Source organism: Capsicum annuum, chromosome 4 (assembly GCF_002878395.1).
Source record: "Capsicum annuum cultivar UCD-10X-F1 chromosome 4, UCD10Xv1.1, whole genome shotgun sequence".
NCBI classification, from domain to species: Eukaryota; Viridiplantae; Streptophyta; class Magnoliopsida; order Solanales; family Solanaceae; genus Capsicum; species Capsicum annuum.
In genome coordinates, this window is record NC_061114.1 from 193,372,941 (window position 1) to 193,385,680 (window position 12,740).

Sequence of the window (12,740 nt, forward strand, 5' to 3'; positions counted from 1 at the left end):
TGTGGGGTCCTATATGTGCTGTAATTATTTAATTTGGGATATTACATGATATGTATGGTTGTGTGAGGTCTTATGTGATGTTGATAGCCTGGAATAGATGTGAATAATTGTATTGTGCTGTTTGAAATGCCTATTGTGGTAACCTTTGGTATATTGTGATATATTCACACTTTGTGGGCATATGAATCGTGTGGAAATTCAGGGATGGTGGAAATAATGAGTGGATATTGGCTCACGTGGTTGTGAAAATATAACATTATGGTTGGTTGTGGAAATACATTATGTGGATTAGTTGTGGAACACATTACGTGAATTGGTTGTGAAAATACTCATTGTGATTGGTTGTGAACATTTCATCATCATCCTCATATAATCACATGCATCATTTCACTTATTTGTTGTATTACTTTATATATGCTTGTTGTTGTATATGTGTACTTGATTTGTGTCTGATGTTATGTATATGCTCTAAAAAAAGTGAAAATACTTGGAATATTGGAAATACTAGATATTAGTATCGAATATTGGATCTTATAGACCTTTTTTGAAGGATTATATAGGAGAAGAGTCATTGATATTAGTGGTATATGGGTTGACGAAGCCCCCATCGGTCCTACATCGGGAAGGCTTGCCTCCGTAGGTGTATATAGGGTGGTATGCGGGTTGACGAACCCTTCATGGGTCCCACGCTGGAAAGGCTTGCCTCCATAGGTATATATGAAGGTTGTACAACATCCTCATGTATCATCATCATCATCAGCAACAACAACATCCTCATTTTATACATTGCCCTTGCTTTGTTGTATTGATGCTGTGATTGAATTTTCATATTGACTTGTTATATGTCTACTCACTCTATATCCTGTTATTTATACTTAACCATCTTGTATATACGCTTTCTTCCCTATTTCTACTTGTGTGATATAGCGTACACTTGTATTCTACTGTCTATGTTGTCATTGTATTTGTGATATATTAGATCTGTTAGTGCAAACAGTGTATGCTTACATTGTGGGATATTTTCTGATTGCAGGTGATGTTCCCTTAGTATGTATTTCGTGTACTGTATTTTTTACTTTGCTCGATTGGCCTATGATATCTACTGAATACAAGTAGACCGTACTCACTTCTACTATACCCTTTCGGTGCAAATTTAGGTTTGGGTGCATCCCACATTGCTTAACTCCAGCGATTATTAGAGCTTAGGTAGTTAATGATTTTTAGGCGTCCGGATGTCTTCTGCTACCTTTGTCTATATACTATGTCTTTATTTTTATTTAGAGCTAGAGTTCTTCTTATATTTGGATATCCTATGTTTTCTTTGGATTTAAGTTGTACTGGACACACTCTTATACTGTTGACACCTGGTTTGGGAAGTTATGGTTGCATTATTATGTTTCTTTTTGCATGTATTATACTTGTATGATTTTCTTCATTATAGAAGTTTTGCCTTGGGGTTTTATTGCCTTTTTCCTCTTTGTGTATTGGTTTGTGTGATAGGCTTACTTGTCAAGGTTCTCCGCGATAAGTGCCATCACGACCTATTAATTTTGGATTGTGACAAATTGGTAGCAGAGCAGCTAGGTTTCATTGGTGTCAACAGTGTAAGAATGGGATGTCTAATGGAGTCTGACGAATTGGTACGTGGACGTCTGTATCTATCTTTGAGAGGCTATAGGATTTCTTTAGGAAAACTTTCCTCATTTCTTTCCTTATCGTGCATAGTTCCTTCATACCCCATTTTCTGAGTTGTGTTTCACTCTTTTTACGCAGATGATGTCGACTAGGTCCAGTCAGGGCTGGGCATAAAATACCAAAAACTAAATTACGAAACCAAACCAAAAAATTTGGTAATTCATATTTAGTATTTAGTATGGTATTTGGGATTAAAATTTTAATATTTTGGTATTTGATAGTGGGTTTGGAACAAAATATTAATACCGTTTGGTATTTGGTATTTACCGAATATATATATATATGTATATATATATGTCTAATCCAACCCAATAGACAATAGTACTAGTCATCCCAAAGAATCTCTTGGACCTTTGTAATATATTCATAAAAAAAGCAATAGAAAGAATACTAAATAGGGTTTCTATTAAATTTTCTCTTTGAAGTTTAAACGTACATTTACTCATCTCCAACTTTAACATGGTATTACCAACTACCGTACCGAACCAAAGTTTAATTTATCGATTATTGAACTACTGAACCGATATTTATAAGTATGGTATGTGGTATCTATGTTAAAATACCAATTATCAAATTACCAAATCTGAACTTAAAAAATACCGAATCGAATACTGAACACCCACCCCTAGGTCCAGTGTGATCAGAGATGTGAAGCCTTCACCTTGAGGGAAAGCCTGAGTCACGGATGGACTCCAGAGAATGGAGGGGTCCATTGATCAAACCCGTCTAGAAGAAGTTCTAGGGAACTCTTCCCTAAGCCTTATGTTGAGCAGGTTAGAGGTGTGGGTTCTACTTTAATTCCTCAAAGTTCTTCTACCTCAGTCTTGGAGGGTTTGCTGAAATGTCTATTGACCCATTTGAAGGGTGCTCCTTCGAGTTAGTTTGGTTTTCCCCCAGCTCCGAGCATGGTACCTCCATTTGTGACAGAGTCTGGCTATGGTGTTCCTCCAATTGCACCTACTTTAGTTTTTGGTACTCCTTAAACCCGGAGTATTATTCCTCTATTAGCGCTGACACTAGAGTATGGTTTCAAGATTGAGACTACAACCCTCATCTATGTTACCTCCTTAGTTAGGGTCTCGGTCAACTGGAAATATTTTACCTTCTACTCTTCAGCAAGCCACAACACAGATGATAGTATTTGGGGTACTATTCTAGAGTATAAAGGACCAAGCTCGAATGGAGGGATTTATTCATCGGGTATCTCAGGGAGATGCTAAGAAGGTGTGCCATTTTGGTAAGTACAAAGGTCTAACTTCTCGAGGTAGATATTTTTAAGGTTCTCATGTGTCTTATGGTTTGGTAGTACAGGGTGGACTTTAGGGCAAGTTTAGAGTTTGCTATGTATGTGATGAGACTGTCCATGTGGCCAAGGATTATCCCGGCTGTGTTTTCACGACTACTCCTATTTCAGCTATGAAAGGTAGGGTTTTACGGGGGGGGGGGGGGGTTGTGGATCCCATGGTGGTGTTTGTAGGGCTTTTTAGCTGGTTGGTGGTTGTGGACTATGTTATGCCTTGCCAGCAGGACCTGAGGCAAAAGCTTCTGATATTATGATCATAAGTATCATCCTTGTTTGTTTTAGATTTGCATCTGTGTTATTTCATCTCGGATCGACTTTTCTTATATATCTACATATTTTACTTTGGGTTCTGATTCTGCTAGTGAGACTTTTTCCATGCCTATCTATGTATCTACCCCTGTAGGAGATTCTTTAGTGGTGGATTGGGTGCATCAATCTTGTGTTGTGATTTTTTTTTGGTTGTGAGACTTGGGTAGATTTGCTTGTGTTAGAAATGGTTGATTTGGATGTTATTTTGAGTATGGACTGGTTGGCTCCTTATCATGCTATCCTAGATACTTTTTCTAAGATCATGACTTTAGCTTCGCCGGGTGTGCCAAGGATAAGTTGAAAATATGTGCTTTATTCCGGTCCTAAGAGGGTCATATCCTATGTTCAGGCTCATAGATTGGCTAAGAGGGGTGTTTATCTTATTTGGATCATATTAGTGATACTAGTGTTCTTTCTCATCCTTTCTTTAATTTTGTTAGTGTTGTACGTGAGTTTGTGGATGTATTCCCTATAGATTTGCCTAGTATGCCTTCAGACTGGGATATTGATTTTGCTATTGATGTTGAGTCGGGCACTAAGCCTATATCTATTCTCCTTATAGTATGGCTCCAACTGAGTTAAAGGAATTAAATGATTAGTTATAGGAGTTGTTGGATAAGGGATTCATCCAACCTAGTATATCGCCATGGGGTATGCCTGTCTTGTTCATTAAGAAAAAGTATGGGTCTATACAGATACGTATTGATTATCAACAGTTGAACAAGGTGATGATTAAGAATAAATATCCTCTTCCTCGTATTGATAATTTATTTGATTATCTTCAGGGTGTTGTGGTATTTTCAAAGATTGATTTAAGATTCGGTTAGCACCAGTTAAGGATTTGAGCTTCAGATATTCTGAAGACAGAGACTAGATATGGCTACTAAGATTTCTTGGTCATGTCTTTTAGGTTGACCAATGCCCCTGCCACATTCATGGAGTTGATGAAATAGGTTCTCCGATCGTATCTCAACTCCCTTTTTATTATATTTATAGATGATATCTTGGTTTATTCCAAGAGTGGGTCTGAGCATGAGGAGTGTTTGCAGATTATTCTTCAAAGTTTGAGGGATGAGAAGTTGTATACTAAGTTTTTCAAGTGTGAGTTTTGGTTGGAGTCTAATTCTTTCTTGGGTTATGTAGTACTAAAGAGGGTGTTATGGTTGGTCCAGCTAAGGTTGTAGTATTTTGTGATTGGGCTAGACCTACTTTGCCCATCGAGATTGAGAGTTCTATTGGTTTGGCAGGTTATTATCAGCGTGTTGTTAAGGGTTTTTCATCAATTGCAGCTCCATTAGCTAAGTTGACTTAGAAGAAGATTCTTTCCAGTGGTCCAATGCTTGGGAGGTGATCTTTCAAAGGCTCAAGTATTTGTTGACTTCAACTCCTATCTTGACCTTGCCCAATGAAGGCATGGGTTTTACTATCTTTTGTGATGCTTTAGGTGTTGGGTTAGGTATTGAGTTGGTACAAAAGGTTAAGGTGATTGCGCACACATCTTGTTAGTTGAAGCCCCATGGAGTTGTGTGGAGTTGTTTTTGCTTTGAAGTTGTGGAGGCATTACTTGTATTGATTGTGAGATTTTCTCAAATCATCGTAGCCTTCAGTACTTCTTCACATATGTAAGATCTTAATCTAAGGCAGGATTATTGGTTTGAGTTGCTTAAGAACTATGACTTGACTATCCTTTATCATTGGGTTAAGGCTAATATGGTGGTGGATGCCTTAAGCCGGAAGTCAACTTACATAGGTATCTTGGCACAACTTTTGACCCAGGAGAGTCCTTTGGCCTTGTAGGTTCAGTCTTTAGCTAATAGATAGTTAGGATTGATATTTCGACACTTGGGTGTATTTTGGCTTTTGTGGAGGCTAGGTCTTCTTTGATGGAGCAGTTTCAGGCTCATCAGTTTGATGATATGGGATTGAGATTGATTTGAGATAAGGTGTTGAGTGGTGAGGCTAAGAAAGACTCACTGGATCGGATAGTGTTTGGGTCATCATGGATTAATTGACCAAGTCTGCTCATTTTATTTTGGCTCAGGTTTCTTTTGGTGTCGAGAGGTTGGTTCATATCTACATTCGTGAGATTGTGATTCTTCATGGTGTGCCAAAGTCTATCATTTTAGATTGTGGTTTAGTGTTCATATCTCACTTTGGGAAGACTTTTTTTGGATGAGTTAGGCACTCGGGTGATCTTAGTACAACGTTTCACCCCTAGACTGATTGTCGGTTGAAGTGGACTATTCAAGTTTAGAAGGATATGCTTTGCACTAGTGTGATGGATTTTGGTGGTCAGTAGGAGCAAAATTTGGCTTTAGTATAGTTTGCTTATAATAATAGTTACCATTCAACATCGATATGGCTCCTTTTGAGGCATTGTATGATAGGTGTTATCGCTCTCCAATTGGTTGGTTTGATATTTTTGAGGTTAGATCGCGAGGTATGGACTTACTTCATGGGTCTTTATATAGAGTTCAGGTCATTCAGGATAGACTTCGACTGGCTTAGAGTAGACAGAAGTGTTATACTGATCATAGACTTTATGCCTTGAGATTTAGTGTTGGTGATCGTGTTTTTCTTTGAGTTTTGCCCATGAAGGGTGTGATAAGGTTTGGGAAGAGGGGCAAGCTTAGACCTATGTATATTGGTCTATTTGAGACTTTTTGGACTGTTGGTGATATGGCTTATGAGTTGTCTTTGCCCCCAGATTTATTAGTTGCTCATCTAGTTTTTTATGTTTCTATGCTTCGTCATTACATTTCTGATGAGTCTCATGTCATTTGTTAGGAGTCAGTTCAGTTAGATGAGCAATTGTCTTTTATTGAGGATCCAATCTCCATTTTACCTAAAGATATTAGGCGATTGTGTACTAGAGTTATCCCTATGGTTAAGGTTTAGTGACGACATCAACCTATAGATGAGGCTACCGAAGAGGTTGAGTATGATATGTGTAGTTCTTATCTCTAGCTATTTGTTGATTCGGGTATTTCTTTTCCTTAGTTTGAGGACAAACTAGATTTTTGGTGGTGAATGATGAACGACCTGAAAATTTGATGAAATATGTGTTCTTGTGTGATTAACTATTTGACCCCTCCCTATAGTTGAATTGTGGTATTTCTGAAGTGTGGGAGTGATTGGCACGATTCTCGATGCATTTTGATGCCTTGTATGCAATATTGTGTTTTAGGAAGCTTCGAGAGTCTTATTATGGACTTATGTGGTTATCTTCTGATCCGTACGATGCGAGGCTAAACAGACTGTGCCAGCAGATTTAAAACGTCGATTTTAGGGTGGTAACATGTTTGGTATGATTTTATGGATTTTAAATCGAATTTAAACCCTTGGTTTGAAAATTGTGATCTCGGGTTTCGAGGGTCAATTTTATGAAAATGATGTCTTTTTGAAAATCTGACTTCACCAACTTATTTAGAACGTTGAATTTAGTGGGGTTACATAGTTCATTTGCATAAATCAGATTTCAAATGAAATCCCGGGGCATTAGCAAGAACTTAAAAATTTTCCAAGTTTCAGCTGATATATGATGTCGGAGAGGATAGTGTGACTGCACAAGGGGTGATTGCGATTGTAATATCTTCTCCTGAGGTCATATAGTGCGATTGCACACCCGGGAGTGTGACAGCACTACCTGGCTACCTAAAGGGGCTATAAATAAGCCCCTTAAGTCGCGAAATTGGCCATTTTCATTCATGTCTTGAAGCCAAAAGCCCTAATGAGTATTATAACTCAATATTAATTTTTGTGGGTGACTTGGAAGCTTGTTTAACATCTATTATCGCGAATATCTTTGGATTTAAGGTGAGAAATCACCCTTTTCTTAGTTAAATTCTCGATTAATTGTTCAAAATCCCAAAAATATTATTACTTGATTTATCCCCAAATTTCACTTGAATAATGTTTCTAATCCAATAACTACTCATTTTTCCTCAATTTAACCTCCAAAAAAACATTGATTCTTAGATTTAAAATGGATTTCAAAGGTTTCACCCGGTAAAGATTAAAAATGGTTTATCTTCGATTTGACTTGGGTTTACAACTATAGATTCCTAAACACATGGGAAACATATTTTTGAAATAAAGTTCTGATTTTCCCTTCTTTTTCAAAAACCCATTTCGAGGGTCCATTTTGACCTCGAATTAAAAGTAGGCAACATGGGTAGCATTGACTTTGTTTTGACGCATAGATTAAATATTTCTTTGTTTTAGTTGATTTTGGGATCGTTCATGAGAAGTAAGGTTGTGGATTGAAGTGTTGTGAATAGGTTTTTGGCCTTCGAGGTAGGTTATGGCTTAACTCTTCATACTAGTCTGGGTCGTTAATTTGTATACCAAAATGCATGTTCAGGGTGAGAATTAATCATGAAAAATGGCTATCCATATGTTGTTCCCATGGGCCTATATGTGCTGGAATTATTGAATTTGGGATATTACGTGATATTTGTGACCGTGTGGGGTCTAATGTAATGTTGATGGCCTAGAATACATGTGAATAATTGTATTGTGTTAAAAATGCCTATTATGGTAACCTTTGGTGAATTGTGATATATTCACTCTTTGTGGGTGAAATTCAAGGATGGTGGAAATAATGAGGGGCTATTGGCTCAAGTGGTTGTGAAAATATAACATTGTGGTTGGTTGTGAAATACATCATGTGGATTGGTTGTGAAAATATATCATGTGGATTTGTTGTGGAAATACTCATTGTGATTGGTTGTGAACATTTCATCATCATTCTCATGTCATCACATGTATCATTTCACTGGTTTGTTGTATTGCTTTATATATACTTGATTTCATGTATGTGTACTTGATTTGTGTCTGATGTTATGCATGTTCTATGAAAATACTAAAAATACTAGAAATACTGGATATTGGTATCAAATATTGGATCTTATAGACCTTCTCTGAAGGATTATGCCGAAGAAAAGTCATGGGTATTGGTGGTATATGGGTTGACGAACCCTGCATGAGTCCTACCTCGGGAAGGCTTGCCTCCGTAGGTGTATAGAGGATGGTATATGGGTTGACGAATCCTCCATAGGTTCCACACCAGGAAGGCTTAACTTTATGGGTGTATAGAGGATGGTATATGGGTTGACGAACCCTCCATGGGTCCCACATGAGAAGACTTGTCTCCGTGGGTATATATGGAGGTTGTGTGACAACCTCGTGCATCATCATCATCATCATCATCAGCAACAACAACAACAACAACATTCTCATCTTATACATTGCACTTGCCTTATTGTGTTGATGTTGTGATTGAATTTTCATATTGACTAGTTATATGTCTACTTTCTCTTTATCCTGTTATTTAGACTTGATCATCTTGTATATACACGTTCGTCCCTATTTTTACTTACATTTGATATACTGTACACTTACATTCTACTTGTTGTGTTGGTGTTGTATTTGTGATACATTAGAACTCTTTGTGCAAGTGGTGTGGGCTTTCGTTGTTGGATATTTTCTGATTACATGTGGCATGCCCTAGAATGTATTTTTTGTACTTTATTTTCTACTTTGCTCGGTCAGCCTATGATAGCTACTAAGTATAAGTGAACTGTACTCACTCCTACTATACCCTTTCAGTGCAGATTCAGGTTTAGATGTGCCCCACATTTCTTGACTCGGGCGATTGTTGGAGCTTTCAAGGTAGTTGATGATTTTTTGGTGTCTGGATCTCTTCTGCTACCTTTCTCTATAGACTATGTTTTTATTTTCATCCAGATATCCTATGGTTTCTTTGGATTCGAGTTGTACTAGACACGTTCTTATACTGTTGATACCTGGTTTTGGGAGTTAAAGCTGCATTATTATGTTTCTTTCCGCATTTATTATACTTGTATGGTTCAGCTTCATTCTAGAAACCTTACCTTGGGATAGTTATTGTCTTTTCCCCCTTTGTGTAATGGTTTGTGTGATAGACTTACTTGTCAAGGTTCTCCGCGAAAAAGGCCATCATGACCTATAGATTTTGGATCGTGACACCGTCCAACGTATATATATAAGTGAGTCCAGAAATTAACTCAGTATGTTCAAGATGTATGATCATCAACTCTAATTAGGTGCCATCCAAATAAATATGTATGTAGGACATCATTAAAATCATATTAACTCCTAACTCGAGTATTTTATCATGATAATGGCAAAAATGCTCAAAAGGCCTATACTAGCAAAATAATCCCTCGCACAGGCTTCATATCTAGAATAAAGGCATTCAAATGAACAAAGAAGGCCAAAGGTGTCAAATAAAGCTCCCACACGGATAACACATAATAGAAAATATTACCAATCAACCAAAATATAATATAAGCTCCCACACGAGCACACAACAGTAAAAATAATCTCAAAACATGAACCCTATAGTTATTTATCCTAACCCATAACATGCTTTACTTATTTATTAACAACCCAAATTAATTTAAAAAAAGTTAAGCTATAACCTATCTCAAAATGTTGAAATTCAAGTCTAAAGTACTTCACCATAGAGCCTTCCCCTTACGAATAACCTCAGAATCAACTACAACATTTAAATATAGCATCTAATCATTAAAAAAGCTAATGATATCCATATTGCCTACATTTGAATTGGTCCAAAATGAATTCAAAAAATTATTTCAAAAATGAAAGGGATAAAATAAAAATTTTGTTTTAAAAACACATTTTTCAAGGTTAAAGGAGTCTACATGATAAAACCCACGTGAAAACAAATTAAAATGAGGTACCAATTGAAGAAAAATCTTTCTTAGACTTTACTAATAAAAACTCCAAATTTCCATTTTAAAATCATAATTCAAAGTTATTTTTGATGATGTAATTGATAAAATATAATGAGAATAAGGTTTTGTAGCTTAACTAAGCTCAAATGTGAGGAAACTCTAAGAAATTACCCCAAATCTGAAGCTTAAGGTCCAAAAATGATGGAGTTTGTGATTTTAAAGCTTTTATACTATTCAGTGTAGTGCCTCACAATGTGGTCAACCCTTCAAATTTAAGAGAGTCAAATTTGACCACATTATTAATTTGGTCATGGTGTTTGCGGTCAGGGATTTGCATTCATGAAGGTCCATGACAGGGATCCTCGCATTCGCAACCGCTCGGTCGCGTTCGCGAAGAAGGGACTGACCCAACCCAAACTAATTACCCTTTGCAATCGCGGTCACCACATAGCAATCACAATAAAAAGGATTTTATTTCTCCACGGTCATTTCCAAGGACCCGCATTTGGGAAGAAAGTTTTACACCTGCACCAGATTCAGTAAACCAACTAAAATATAACTAAAACAGTTTTCAAACGGACCCTCGAGAATCGTTTGAGGCCCGATAGAAGTAAATCATATATGCCACTAGGTTATTTTTTGATGTTTCAGACTCAATGATTATATTGAATTTTTAAAGAAGACCTTTTTCAATAAATTCACCCAGAACCCCTTTTTACTATTTTCCAAATAAAGGTTCAAAATGCAAGATAAAGGTCCTAAACCTGAACGAATTGCGCTACTAATTTAAATTTGATATTTTGGATCTACTGGCGTAGTTAAAATTTTCATCCAATACTCAAACCAATGAATGTTGACCAAAGTCAACTATATGGCTTCTCAATCCTCTAAAAATCACAAATCATTCTCAAAATCATTGAAAATTATGCTGACCATCTCCAATTCCAAAATCAACATGTTGCAACTATGGGAAATGGGAAAATGATCAAAACATATAGAAATAAAAAATATACAAATTCAGATCATTATAAACATATTAAATATAATCCCACAAGTGGGGTTAGAGGGTGGAACATACACAGACTTTACTACTATCTTGTAATGAACTAAACTGTGAAATCTTGATTTTTATGTGTTTGACCATTTTACCCTTCTCCTTAGTTTCTACATTTTAATCTTATGGTGTCAAGATGGTTGACACGGTTCTCAAGGTAAGTGAAAGTGATTGGGGAGAGATTGTGATTTATTAGAGGCTTTAAAGATTTTATAGTTGACTCCGATCAACATTTGATATTTTGAATGTTGGATGACGATTTGGATAGTTTCTTAGGTTCGAATTGTCAAATTTGAGTTAGTAGCAGGGTTGATTCTGATTTGGAGCCTTTAGTTTGTGTTTCAATCCTCTATTTTAAATTAGTAAAATATGCCTCAAAGGGGGCCTCGGGGGTTTATTTGTTCAAAACAATAATATTTGGAAATCCAACATTGCCATTTAGTCTGAAACATCAAAATTTGTTTGGTAGCTTATATGGGTTGTCTCTGTGGGGTACTGATCAAATATAAAGGTCCATTCGGAGCTTTGTAAGCTTGCACCAAAATCAACAATTGTTGATATCTGGTGAAGCCGCTTACGTGGCCAAGGACCTCTTAATCTATAGCCACTTTAGCATCCTAATAACACTTAAGTGGTATCCACTTTAGCAGACAAGCATCACTTAAGAGGTAGCCTCTTAAGCGGCCTGGTATTGCTTTAGCGTCCGCCACCAAAGATGCCACTGCTGAATATAAATTCCCTTTTTGTGATTTTCAGTATTTTTGGACTTGAACTTTGATTTTGGATGATTTTTAGGTTGTCATCACTATTTGAGCTTGGGTAGCTCCAAAACCTAAATTCCATTACTTTACATTAATTTATATCGTCAAAATACTCTTTAATCATGGTTTTAACATGAGATTTTGAGGATTTTTCTTAAAAAGGGTAATAATGATTTCTTTAATTTGGACCTTATTTTTAACTCATTTTGTGTGGATTTTCAGCTGAAGATTCCTTTAACCTTGGGAAATGCATTTCTAGAATAAAATTTCAACTTTACCCCTTTCGTTTTCATTTTTATTTTTCAAACCCATTTTGGATTCATCTCAAATATGGGCAATATGGGCATCATTAATTTTTTTAATACATAGATGTTATTTGAATGTTGTAGTTGATTCAGAGGTCATTTAAAAGAGGAATGCTTTGTTTTGAAGCACTTTAGGCTTGGATTTTGTCATTTTGAGGTAGGTTATATCTTAACATCTTTCAGATTGAGTTGGGTAGTTAATAAATAAGTAAAGCATGTTATGGGTTGGGAAAAATAACTACGAGGTCATATTTTAAGATTATCATTACTGTTGTGTGCCGGAGTGGGGCCATATATTCTATTGTTATTGACTTGTGATATTTGATATTGTGTGTCATCCTTGTGGGAACTTGAATTATTAGTATAGATCTTATTGAGTATATGTTTATTTTATCATGATGGAAATGCCCAAGTTAGAGGTTAATTATTAATAATGTCTTACATGCATATTTCTTCCGGTGGTGCCTAACTAGAGTTGATAATCATGAATTGTGGACATATTGAGCTCATTTTAAGGCTCACTCATTTTTAGGACATATTGAGCTCATTTTTAGGCTCACTTATATATATATA